Genomic DNA, 12,447 nt, shown 5'->3' on the forward strand with positions numbered 1-12,447 from the left:
CCGGTTCACCGGAGTCCTGTTAGCCCAGTGCTATAGCCCGGATTCGCACGCTGCTGACCGACATGCTCGATATTGATTCATGTATGACTGTCCCCGTAAGTTAGTGCCACTTTGGGTTCACAACTAGTCATGTCGGCCCGGGTTCTTTGTCATATGGATGCTAGCGACACTATCATATACGTGAGCCGAAAGGCGCAAACGGTCCCAGGCCATGGTAAGGCGACACCCGTGGGAATACCGTGCGTGAGGCCGCAAAGTGATATGAGGTGTTACCGGCTAGATCAATGTGACTTGGAATCGGGGTCCTAACACCCAAGGTGATATTCAAGGCGTACCCAAGCATCCAAGCTTGGGGATGCCCCAGAAGGCATCCCCTCTTTCATCTCCAACATTATCAGTAACATTACTTGGAGCTATATTTTTATTCGTCACATGATATGTCTTTTGCTTGGAGCATCATTTTCTTTTGTTTAGATTTGCTTTTTTATTTAGAACAATGTTCTAAATCTTTTATTTCAATAAAAGTGTCAAGTATAGCCTTTACCACGCTTATTTTGCAAGTCTACATGTTGATGTTTGAAAACAGAAAGTTTTCTATCATTGTCTGAATTATTCAGGAAGGCCAAAAAGTGATAAAATCTGGAAATTTTACACATTGAGCTACAACAAATTTTCTACATTGTGGTAGTTTTTTAGAATTTTTGGAGTTAGAGAAGTATGAATCTTCTTGCATCCTTTACAAACTATCATGTTTAGACAGATTGCTGTTATGTTTGCATATGTTTGCATGTTTAATGATTCTATTTGAGGATAGGATCATTAAATATACAGAGGCATTTAGTATGCAATGTTAAATATTAATTTTAGTGATTTGTTATAGTAGAGATTGATAAGGTTTTGCATTGATTTCTACTAACTTATTGTGGCACCCCGGCTCAGAGAAACCGGAACACCCTATATTCCCGCCTAGAGATCGAGGAGAAGTCTTCTGGAATACGACACTGCTTAGCATTGAACAAATCAGCTCTTTATTACAATCTATATGGCTACAAGGGGATTACATCGACACGGAGACACTACGCTTGCCACAGTTGCTCAATGCCAGCAGCAGAACACGTGAAGCAGCGGAATAACTCTAGCAGCGGAACATCGACGACGGTGATGAACTCCACCCCGCATGGACTCTGGCTGGAACGCTTATCCTAGCTCACATACAAGGAATCCATGGCAAACAGGCAATCAAATCTAGCATGACCTGCAAACTGGCATGACAGGCCAGGTCAGTACATTGAATGTACTTGCAAGCTCACAGCAACCAAAGCAATCAAGACAAACAACAGCATGACATTTACAGGTTTCTTAGAAATGATGAACATAATACTATCAGAACAACATGAGCATGGCATGAACATATGAACATGATGATTCTTGCATGCAACACAATGACGCTATCATGCACCAACTTACTCTGCTCGGGTTACCTCATAACCATCACATGCATAAGCTTACCATCATGGACATCACATGATCATCTCAGGATCCAATGAAGCTTGGTATTAACAATACCATAGTAATCATTACATGACCACAAGGAGCTTGACCTTGACCCGTGATTCTCGCACTGTTGGGGAATGCAGTATTTCAAAAAATTTCCTATGATCATGCAAGATCTATCTAGGAGATGCATAGTAATGAGAGGGGAGAGTGTCTACGTACCCTCATAGACCGAAAGAGGAAGCGATAAGTAACGCGGTAGATGTAGTCGAACGTTTTCGCGATCCAACCGATCTAGTACCGAACGCACGACACCTCCGCTATCTGCACACGTTCAGCTCAATGACGTCCCTTGTACTCTTGATCCTGTTGAGGCCGAGGGTGAGTTCTATCAGCACGACGGCGTGTTGATGGTGATGATGAAGTTACCGACGCAGGGCTTCGCCTCAGCACTACGACAATATGACCGAGGTGGAAAACTGTGGAGGGGGCACCGCACACGGCTAAAGATCAACTTGTGTGTCTATGGGGTGCCCCCCTTCCCCGTATATAAAGGAGAGGAGGAGGACGCCAGCCGGCCATAAGGGGCGCGCCAAGGGGGGAGGAATCCTACTCCTAGTAGGAGTAGGTTTCCCCCATTACTAGTCCAAGAAGGAGAAGAAGGGAAAGAGGAGAGAAGAGAAGAGAGGAGCGGGGGCGACCTTTCCCTTGTCCAATTCGGACTGGGCAATGGGGGGGGGCGCCACCTCTGGCCGGCCCTCTCTCTTCTCCACTAAGGCCCATTGTGGCCCATTAATTCCCCCGGGGGTTCCGGTAACCTCCCGGTACTCCGAAAAATACCCGATACACTTCGAAACCATTTTGGTGTCCGAATATAACCTTCCAATATATCAATATTTATGTCTCAACCATTTCGAGACTCCTCGTCATGTCTGTGATCTTATATGGGACTCTGAACAACCTTCGGTACATCAAATCACATAACCCATAATAAATATCATTATCGAACGTTAAGCGTGCGGACCCTACGGGTTCGAGAACTATGTAGACATGACCAAGACACATCTCTGGTCTTGTGGGGAAAAGTGCGCAAACCTCTGCAGAGTGTACAAACTAATCATGATTAGTCGTGTCCCCGGTTATGGACATCTTGAGTATCTAGTACTTGAATATCATGTGAATCTCAACATGTTACTTCTAATTAATGTTGTTGGGTTTTAATTGTTCACTTAATTGGAATCGGAATGCTGTCAACCATTCTCAATGTTTCACAACCACCATGATAGTTAAATAAATTTATTCCTTTGCATTAGGGAAAAACTGGCTTTACGCAAAAACTGTAACCATAGAGCTTTCCACCAGCCATATATGCATATAGTATAGCTGTTTCATTCCATTACTCTCTATGTGTTACATTGCCAGCATATTCCATGTGCTGACCCGTTTTCGGGCTGCAACTTCTCATGTTGCAGACTTTTCAGACGATGAGTAAGGTGCTTTTAGGTCGTGGTTCTATACTCAGTGATGCCGTTGGAGTTGATGGACCCATTTATCTTCCGAGTCTTCCGCTGTTATCGACATTAGATGGCCTTAAGCCATATTTATTGTAATAAGTTCTCTTTGAGACAACAATGTAATAAGTGTGTGATTGCCACTCTGCTATAAATCCTTCGATGTACTGTGTGGTGTCAGCATTACTGATTCAGGGATGACACCCGAGCATAGTAGACTTGATCCATTCGGGTCGGGTCGCCACATTGCCCAAGATTCGATCATCGGTATCATCATACCTAGTTCAATCTCGTTACCGGCAACTCTCTTTACTCGTTCCGTAATGCATCATCCCACAACTAATTCATTAGTCACATTGCTTGCAAGGCTTATAGTGATGTGCATTACCAAGAGGGCCTAGAGATACCTCTCCGACAATCGGAGTGACAAATCCTAATCTTGATCTATGCCAACTCAACAAACACCATCGGAGACACCTGTAGAGCATCTTTATAATCACCCAATTACGTTGTGACGTTTGATAGCACACTAAGTATTCCTCCGGTATTCGGGAGTTGCATAATCTCATAGTCATAGGAACATGTATAAGTCATGAAGAAAGCAATAGCAATAAACTAAACGATCATAGTACTAAGCTAACGGATGGGTCTTGTCCATCACATCATTCTCTAATGATGTGATCCCGTTCATCAAATGACAACACATGTCTATGGCTAGGAAACTTAAGCATCTTTGATTAACGAGCTAGTCTAGTAGAGGCATACTAGGGACACTCTATTTGTCTATGTATTCACACATGTACTAAGTTTCCGTTTAATACAATTCTAGCATGAATAATAAAGATTTATCATGATATAATGAAATATAAATAACAACTTTATTATTGCATCTAGGGCATATTTCCTTCAGTCTCCCACTTGCACTGGAGTCAATAATCTAGATCGGATATGAACTCCTTCATCCTGACTCCTTCATTTGCTACTTCCGAAGCAGCTATGTATTTCGCTTCACATGTTGATCCCACCACGACGCTCTGCTTAGAACTGCACCAACTGACAGCTCCACCATTCAATAAAAATATGTATCCGGTTTGTGACTTAGAGTCATCCGGATTAGTGTCAAAGCTTGCATCGACGTAACCGTTTACGACGAGCTCTTTGTCACCTCCATAAATGAGAACCATATCCTTAGTCCTTTTCAGGTATTTCAGGATGTTCTTGACTGCTGTCCAGTGATCCACTCCTAGATTACTTTGGTACCTCCCTGCTAAACTAATAGCAAGGCACACATCAGGTCTGGTACACAACATTGCATACATGATAGAACCTATGGCTGATGCATAGGGAATGACTTTCATTTTCTCTCTATATTCTGTAGTGGTCGGGCATTGAGTCTGACTCAACTTCACACCTTGTAACACATGCAAGAACCCTTTCTTTGACCGATTCATTTTGAACTTCTTCAAAACTTTATCAAGGTATGTGCTTTGTGAAAGTCCAATTAAGCATCTTGATATATCTCTATAGATCTTGATGCCCAATATATTAGCAGCTTCACCGAGGTCTTTCGTTGAAAAATTCTTATTCAAGTATTCTTTTAAGCTATTCATAAATTCAGTATCATTTCCGATCAACAATATGTCATCCACATATAATATCAGAAATGCTACGGAGCTCCCACTCACTTTCTTGTAAATACAGGCTTCTCCAAAAGTCTGTATAAAACCATATGCTTTGATCACACTATCAAAGCATATATTCCAACTCCGAGATGCTTGCACCAGTCCGTAAATGGATCGCTGGAGCTTGCACACTTTGTTAGCTCCTTTTGGATTGAAAAAACCTTCTGGTTGCATCATATACAACTCTTCTTTAAGATATCCATTATGGAATGCAGTTTTGGCATCCATTTGCCTAATTTCATAATCATAAAATGCGGCAATTGCTAACATGATTCAGACAGACTTAAGCATCGCTATGGGTGAGAAGGTCTCATCGTAGTCAACTCCTTGAACTTGTCAAAAACTTTTGCAACAAGTCGAGCTTTGTAGACAACAACATTACCGTCAACATCAGTCTTCTTCTTGAAGATCCATTTATTCTCTATGGCCTGCCGATCATCGGGCAAGTCAACCAAACTCCACACTTTGTTCTCATACATGGATCCCATCTCAGATTTCATGACCTCAAACCATTTTGCGGAATCTGGGCTCATCATCGCTTCCTCATAGTTCGTAGGTTTGTCATGGTCAAGTAACATGACCTCCAGAACAGGACACACCATTACGCTGTGGTGTTCTAGGTGGCGTGAGTTGTGAAACTATTCCGCATTGTTTCAAATGAAGAACAAACTCATAACTCAAGTATTCACCTCCACGATCAGATCGTAGAAACTTAATTTTCTTGTTATGATGATTTTCCACTTCACTCTGAAATTCTTTGAACTTTTCAAATGTTTTAGACTTATGTTTCATCAAGTAGATATACCCATATCTGCTCAAATCATTTGTGAAGGTCTGAAAATAACGATACTCGCCACGAGCATCAACACTCATTGGACTGCATACATTAGTATGTATTACTAGCAGAATGCCCCGCGCGTTGCTACGGAAATTTGCATGAAACAAAAAATGCATGAACTAATGAATCTAGTTAGTCTCTTTATAGTTCATCTTGTAGCAAGATAACTTGGTTTCCTCTCTAAGCAAAATCCGCATGTACGTTTCATTTTCTTCGATCAAGCACAGAAGTGTGAGCTACATGCATGCGGTTGTTTCTCTCCGGACTAAAACACACTCTAGGCGTGAGTTACTGCATGCATGCATGCATGCATCAGTTACTATATGTGCCTGGTGGGGCCGCTCTCAACACGTAGATCAGATGGCTATTGTAGACTGATCTAATATATATCCAACAACTAAGTTAATTTTGATGATGTGGCTTAAGGAGAAGGTAGAGAATTCCTTGTAGTGGGGGCTAGCTATTTAGATATAGTAGATGGGTCCTACACCGAGGAAAAAAATATGGTGAATCATTTCAACATTTGGTAGTTCCATAAATTTATACCGATATTGTTTTGTAGTTTTTTTTCACATCATAAATACGCAAGACTACCGCCCTTGGTTGGCGTAGAGCAAAAGGGCCCGTGCGTTGCAACGGGAGGAAAAAAACATAATCTTCAATGGCTATGAGCCTATGACCACATTTTGCCGATTTCAACATACTATGTACAATAATACTGTTGTGGTGAATTTCCTTACAAAAATTGATTGTGCAATTGGGAGGAGATAAGAATGATAACAACAGTTGGACGTTGTACATTGTACAATTTGACTACGTAGCTAGCTAGCAAAGCTAGCCGTATCAAGTTGCGGTCTACCGAAAGTTCCTAGGTCATCACACTGTAGCATGTTGTTCCCGCGAGCACCTCGCTATACTAACTTATAGTTTCATGGACAATTCCCGGGATTTATTTTCCTTCACCCTATACAACCTTCCTTCCCGTGATATATGTGCATGGCAGCTTTTCCTTCACAATTCTGGGAATTTATTTTCCTTCAGCCTACAATCCCTCCTCCACGTGAGTGTGCATGCATGGCCCCGAGAATTTATTCCTTCATTGCAGCCTGACAATCCTGGGGATTTACAATTAATTCCTTCATGGCAACATCCTTTTGTTCCCTCTTCCTATTGATCTTTTAGGTGGCTTGCATATTTCAAGTCATAACTGTATTTAAATTGGTGGGTTTGGATATGAAGTACCGAGGTGGTACTATCTTTGAACAAATAATCTCTTATATATAAATACAAAAGGGGGATGCTAGCTTAGTTGAAACTTTTAGTGCGCACGTACAATCAGAATTATATTTTAGTACCACCTCGTGTATATGTTTTAAATTTAACCTGAAAGCATAAATTCACGGGAAGAAGCGTATTGTGACGGTGAACCCGACAAAGTCAAACCGTGCTTTATTATTAGGGATAGATTTCCAATAATGTCGTGGGTTTGTCACGGCAGATGTCCTCATGAAAGGACTTAGTCGTGGAGCCATCGCAACGGGTTAGCTTAAAGGGGTTAAACCGGACAAGGGGACACGGAAGTTTATACTAGTTTGGCCCCTTCGATGAAGGTAAAAGCCTACGTCTAGTTGTGATTGGTATTGCTAGGGTTTCGAAGGCCAGGGAGCGAATCCGCTTTGTCTGGCTCTCGAGTTGTTGTTGTCTGTCCCTAAACCGCGGCCGGGTCGTCCCTTTATATACATAGGTTGACGCCCGCCGGGCTACAGAGTCTTGAAGCCGGATCATAAACGTATCCGGTTCGGCCTCTCTCTCTCTATCTTACTATACAAGTTACATGACTAGGCCGGTTTACATTTACAGGCTGTAACCCGCCTTTGGGCCCTTCGTAAAGCGCCATCATCTTTATATCTTCATGGGCTTCTAATCTTCAAAGAGTCAACCCGGCTACATAAGGCCGGTTTACCTCCAGTAGTAATATCCCCAACATTAGGCCCCAGATTGGTTTGAACTTGTTCATGTCAATCTTCCACACTTAGAAAAAATCTTCTCTCTTATCTTCATTTTTGGTCTTGTAAACTGCCGTGACGTCATACTTCAAAATTACGATAAACCGCCCTAACGTCATCCATCCGTTGATGTCGGAGATTTCCTTCTTTTAATATATATCCAGTCATCGAGGTGACACCTTTATTAACTTATCCATTTTTGGGCTCCTCGATTCCCATACTTGCCATTTTATCACTTCGCCTTATAAATAGGACCGAGGGATCATTTTCACCATTCCCCCCGTGCCTTTTCACGTTGTCTTCCTCGCGCCGCTCAGCCTCTGGAGCTCCGCCGCCACCATCGACCGTCGCGTCTGCTCCAACCTTGGCCGCTGCATCACCCTGAACGCACCAGAATACTGCGGCGCCCTTCCGCTTCCTCACCAGCTCCGGTAAGTTCTCTGCTTTTTTCACCATAGATTTGTTCTAGGGTTTCGACATTCCTCGCAGTTCTTCTGAAGTTTATCAGTGTTGTTCTTCCCTGTTCTTCCTTTAATATATAGATGGACACTTCATGCTTGACGCATCTCTTGCCGTAGCTTACCTACCACGGTCATCACAAATCCTTATGCGCAAAGATCTGATCTAGTCTGTCAAAAATTGCTTCAGTTCTGCACCCCTTCAAGATCCAATTATTTTTGCTTTTCTGTCTTAGCTTTAGATCCGAAAGTTTTATACATCACTGTGAGATCTGTTTCTATGTTCCTGTGAGATCCGTTTCTCCTCGCACCAATATAAGCGGTTTAACTTTGTATAAGTAGTCTATGCCATTAGCCCTCTGATAAATCGGAAGAGCATTTTACCTTCATAATTATGCTCCGGTTTAACAGTGTCTGATCAATCCTATGCTAGCACTACCTTTTTCTCTCATTACACTAGTCTCCGGGTTGTACCATTTATCATATCAGTATGTTTCTTACTCCCTTGTCTCTCGTGTACAATCATGTGTAATTTATAAACCGGCCTTTCATTTTCAGTTTGTTTGCTTTGCAATGGCCAAACAATTCACTGCTTACAACTGGGCTTGTTCCCGGGTTACTGAGGCTCAATTGAATGAGATGGTTAGCATCGGCTCTTTGCCTAAGAAAACTGAGATCAAATGGCGAGTTCCAGGAATAGAGAATCCTCCAACCCCAAGGCAAGGCGAGGTAGTAGTCTTTGTTGACCATATAGGCTGTGGTTTCAAACCGCCAGGGTCAAAATTTTATCGAGATGTGCTTGCCAGCTTCCAACTGCATCCACAAGATATTGGTCCCAACTCAGTCTCCAACTTATGCAACTTCCAAGTCTTCTGTGAAGTCTATTTACAAGAAGAACCAACTACAGAACTGTTCCGGGATTTCTTTCACTTAAACCGGTGCACAGAGTTTGTAAATGGCTCGAACACAGATCTTGGTGGTGTCTCGATTCAAAAGCGGAAAGAAGTGGAATTTCCTCATGCCAAACATAATAGCCACCCAAAGGAATGGAACCAAACATGGTTTTATTGCAGAGACACTTCGCCTGAGGATGAAAATCCCCTCCCAGGCTTCCGTGATCATAGACTATCCAACACTCACCCAATGCCACAACGCCTGAGCTCTTCAGAAAGGGCAAAATACACTCCTCAAATCGCCAAGCTCCGGGCATTTATGGCAACCGGTTTAACAGGCATGGATTTTGTGCGCTGTTGGATATCCTGGAGTATCTTGCCGCTAAGCCGGTGTCCAAGTTTAATGTGCGAATATACCGGTGAAGTTGACGATCCTCAACGCCACTGCAATATCCAATTATCTGAGGAAGAAGTTACTGAAGGTGTAAAGAAAATTCCGAATGAATCGGAACTGGTCTGTAGTCAAACCGGTCTGAGTCCCTTCTATGCCAAGAACAAACCGCCTGCTGTAAGTATTATACTTCCTCTTCATCTCTAATATCTTTAACTTATACAATCTGTAACCCTTCTTCTTTATATATATACATGGTGATGACCCCTTCTGGAAACGGAAATCCATAGAGAAAGCGGCAAATCCAACTGGAGACAAAGTGGTCAAGCCAACCCGCCCGAAGACCAAAGCCGTAAAACGAACGTCAAAGCGGAAAATGGCTGACCGGATTAATATGGAGCTTGATGATGATACTGATGACCCAGAAGTTGAGGTAGAACTTGACTCACTTGGCTCTCTTTTTATGCATCTTGTTAACAATGATCTTCCTCAGGAGGAGGCAGAAGCTAGTCAGGCTGATAACGTAGAGGTAATTACCCTTTCCTCCGGTTCAGACTCTATGCCAACACAAAAAACTCGCCAAGCAATCCGGAAAGTAAGCTTTTCTCATCCTCTTGCTCACTTGGATCCAACATTTATTTTGAAGACTCAACAGCATGAAGCTCGCTGGACAACCCGACACAGTGGCCAATAGGTCACCTCTGCCAGTTTACCTGATACTCCGGTTCGGAAGCGCCGGTCTGAGGTCTCTCCTACTTCCGACCATTCTTACCCCAAGGCAGGTTATTTCAGACAGCCTCTTAATCCGTCCGATTCAAATTATCAGGTGACACCTCCTTCCTCTTCTGGTGAATCGACAGCAATTCAACTCCCCCCTTTGAAAACTGTGGCCGGGTGAGTTATGAAAAACCTTTCCTTTCAATGCGCCCTACATCTTTTGAACAGGATGTTAATCCTTTTTATTCTGTTTGCAGGGCCAAAGCCAGACCCAGCAAGAAAGCTCGGGTCACCAATCCGCCAGAAGACCCTGTCGCCGAAGAAGAAGAACCAAGAGGTGAACCGGAGCACACTGGTGAACCGGAAGGCCTCCATCCTGAAACAACTTTTGATGATCCGCCCCTTGATGGCCAACATACCGACGAACCAATAGATGCTGAGCCTGCCGCCCCTGATACTGAACCGGCAGAACCAAACCGGGCTAGTCCAATGAAAGACACTGAAATTCCATCATCATCCACCAAAAATCCTGAAGGCCAAGGTGATGACGTTATTATTACTAGAATAGGCCACAACTCTCCTAGTCATCCCGTCATTTTGGCTCAGCATAGTGCCAAAGAAGAGCAAATTGCCAGGGATAAAGGTAAATGGAGCAGCGACTTATCAAACTATGCTCATCTTAACGCTGATGAGCTTCATTCCGGCTTCTTGAACCATCTGCACTCAAACCGGGATTGTGAAGCCGGTTTGGTGAATTTGATGAAAGAACGATATGAGGTAAATTCTTCTCCCTTGTACATTGATTTATAGCTGAAATACTATTCCAAGTAGCCCCCAAGATCCGTTTTATGATTGTTAATCATAAACCGGGTCTTTGTAACACTTGAAGCATCCCATCATTGATCCTTGCAAAGGCGTGTCCTCAATTATAGATAAGACTCATGTTTGAAAAAATTAGATAACTTGGCAAGTTAATCCGGTTTTTAATCCACACCGCCGGTTTAGAACAAATGTACATTAGCCCCCAAGTGTCAAGGATAATGCTTGCATTGTTCTGGAGACTTGTATAGAGTGTAGTATTTGAGAGCAAATAGGCATTAGCCCCCATGTATGAAGTGGATAACTTGTTATATGCTTTATACTTAGTGCATAAATATGCTGTTTTGTTGAATATACCTTCAATGTTGCATGCTGAACTGAGAAGCAAAGATGCCCAAAACTCTGACTTGCAAGAAAATGTGAAGTCTCAACAAGCCGAAGCTGCAAAAGGCAAAGTAGAGCCGACCCAGGCCCTGGCCGGAATGGAGAAGCTGAAAGAATCCTGCAACCAAGATTGTGCTGAATGGGAAACCGAAAAAGCCGGTTTAACCAAAAGAGCTGTAGACGCCGAAGAAGCCCTGAAACCGGTGGTTGAAGAACTAGCCGGTTTGAAGCGCCAAATCAATGCTATGACCTCTGCTATCTTTGGTAAGTGTCTGCTTATATATGTTGCACCAGTCAATGAATCTTAAAACTGACCAAAATGTTGATAAAATCTTTGGCAGGAAATCGGATCACTCATCTTGGTGCAGATATGCGGATGAAGCTCAAAGCGGCATATACATTGGTTGAGCAGCTATACTCTGGGTCTCAGCGAGCCATTAGTACGACTGCTTATAACAAACCGGCGCCAACGTTGATTAAGGAGACTCTTGAGAAGCTGGGCATGTTACCAGCGCGTATTGTCGAGTTGAAGAGAGCCGCTGTGAGAGCAGGAGCATTAACCGCCCTTATTCGAGCCAAGGCCTGGATTCCAGACCTTGAAGCGGAGGATATCATTAAAGGATATCCAGGCATTAAAGAAGACGGTTCAAACTTTGACAATGATGATCTTTGGCGGCTGACCAAATAGATCTGGCTAGCGGCCAGCAAATTGGCTGAGGACACCGATTTGTCCCATTTTCAACCATTTTATGATGCAGTAGGGAAAAGACAGCCGGCCGATATCCATGAAGTCGAAGAACTTGTGCCTCCGATTCGTAAGCACATTTACGCCCCTGATATTAACCCTTCTGATCTTATCCATGAGGAAGCAGTGTTCCAAGCTTTAACCGGAATCGATTGGTCAACGGCTGATTTCCAGCGGCTGGGGAGGGATGAAGAAGTGCCTACACCAACTGATCTGCAACCATCAAACCGTCGTGATGAAGAGTCCTGATCCGGTCGCTGGTTTATATGGCTACTGTGAAAAACAATGGCACTGTTTGAGCCGCTTTGAAGCTTCATGTAATAGGATAGCTGAAACTTTGTTTATCTGCCATGCCATCGAGCATCTTTTATAACGCTTTGTGACAATCTGTGCCGCCCTTCAGGATATATTTTATGCATAGCCTATGATGACTTGCCTTCCTGGGTCCAAAAAACTTAAAAGTGTCTAGCGGTTTACCGCTAGACATGTCATAATATCGAAGAAGTATA

This window comes from Triticum urartu, chromosome 3 (assembly GCF_003073215.2).
Source record: "Triticum urartu cultivar G1812 chromosome 3, Tu2.1, whole genome shotgun sequence".
NCBI classification, from domain to species: Eukaryota; Viridiplantae; Streptophyta; class Magnoliopsida; order Poales; family Poaceae; genus Triticum; species Triticum urartu.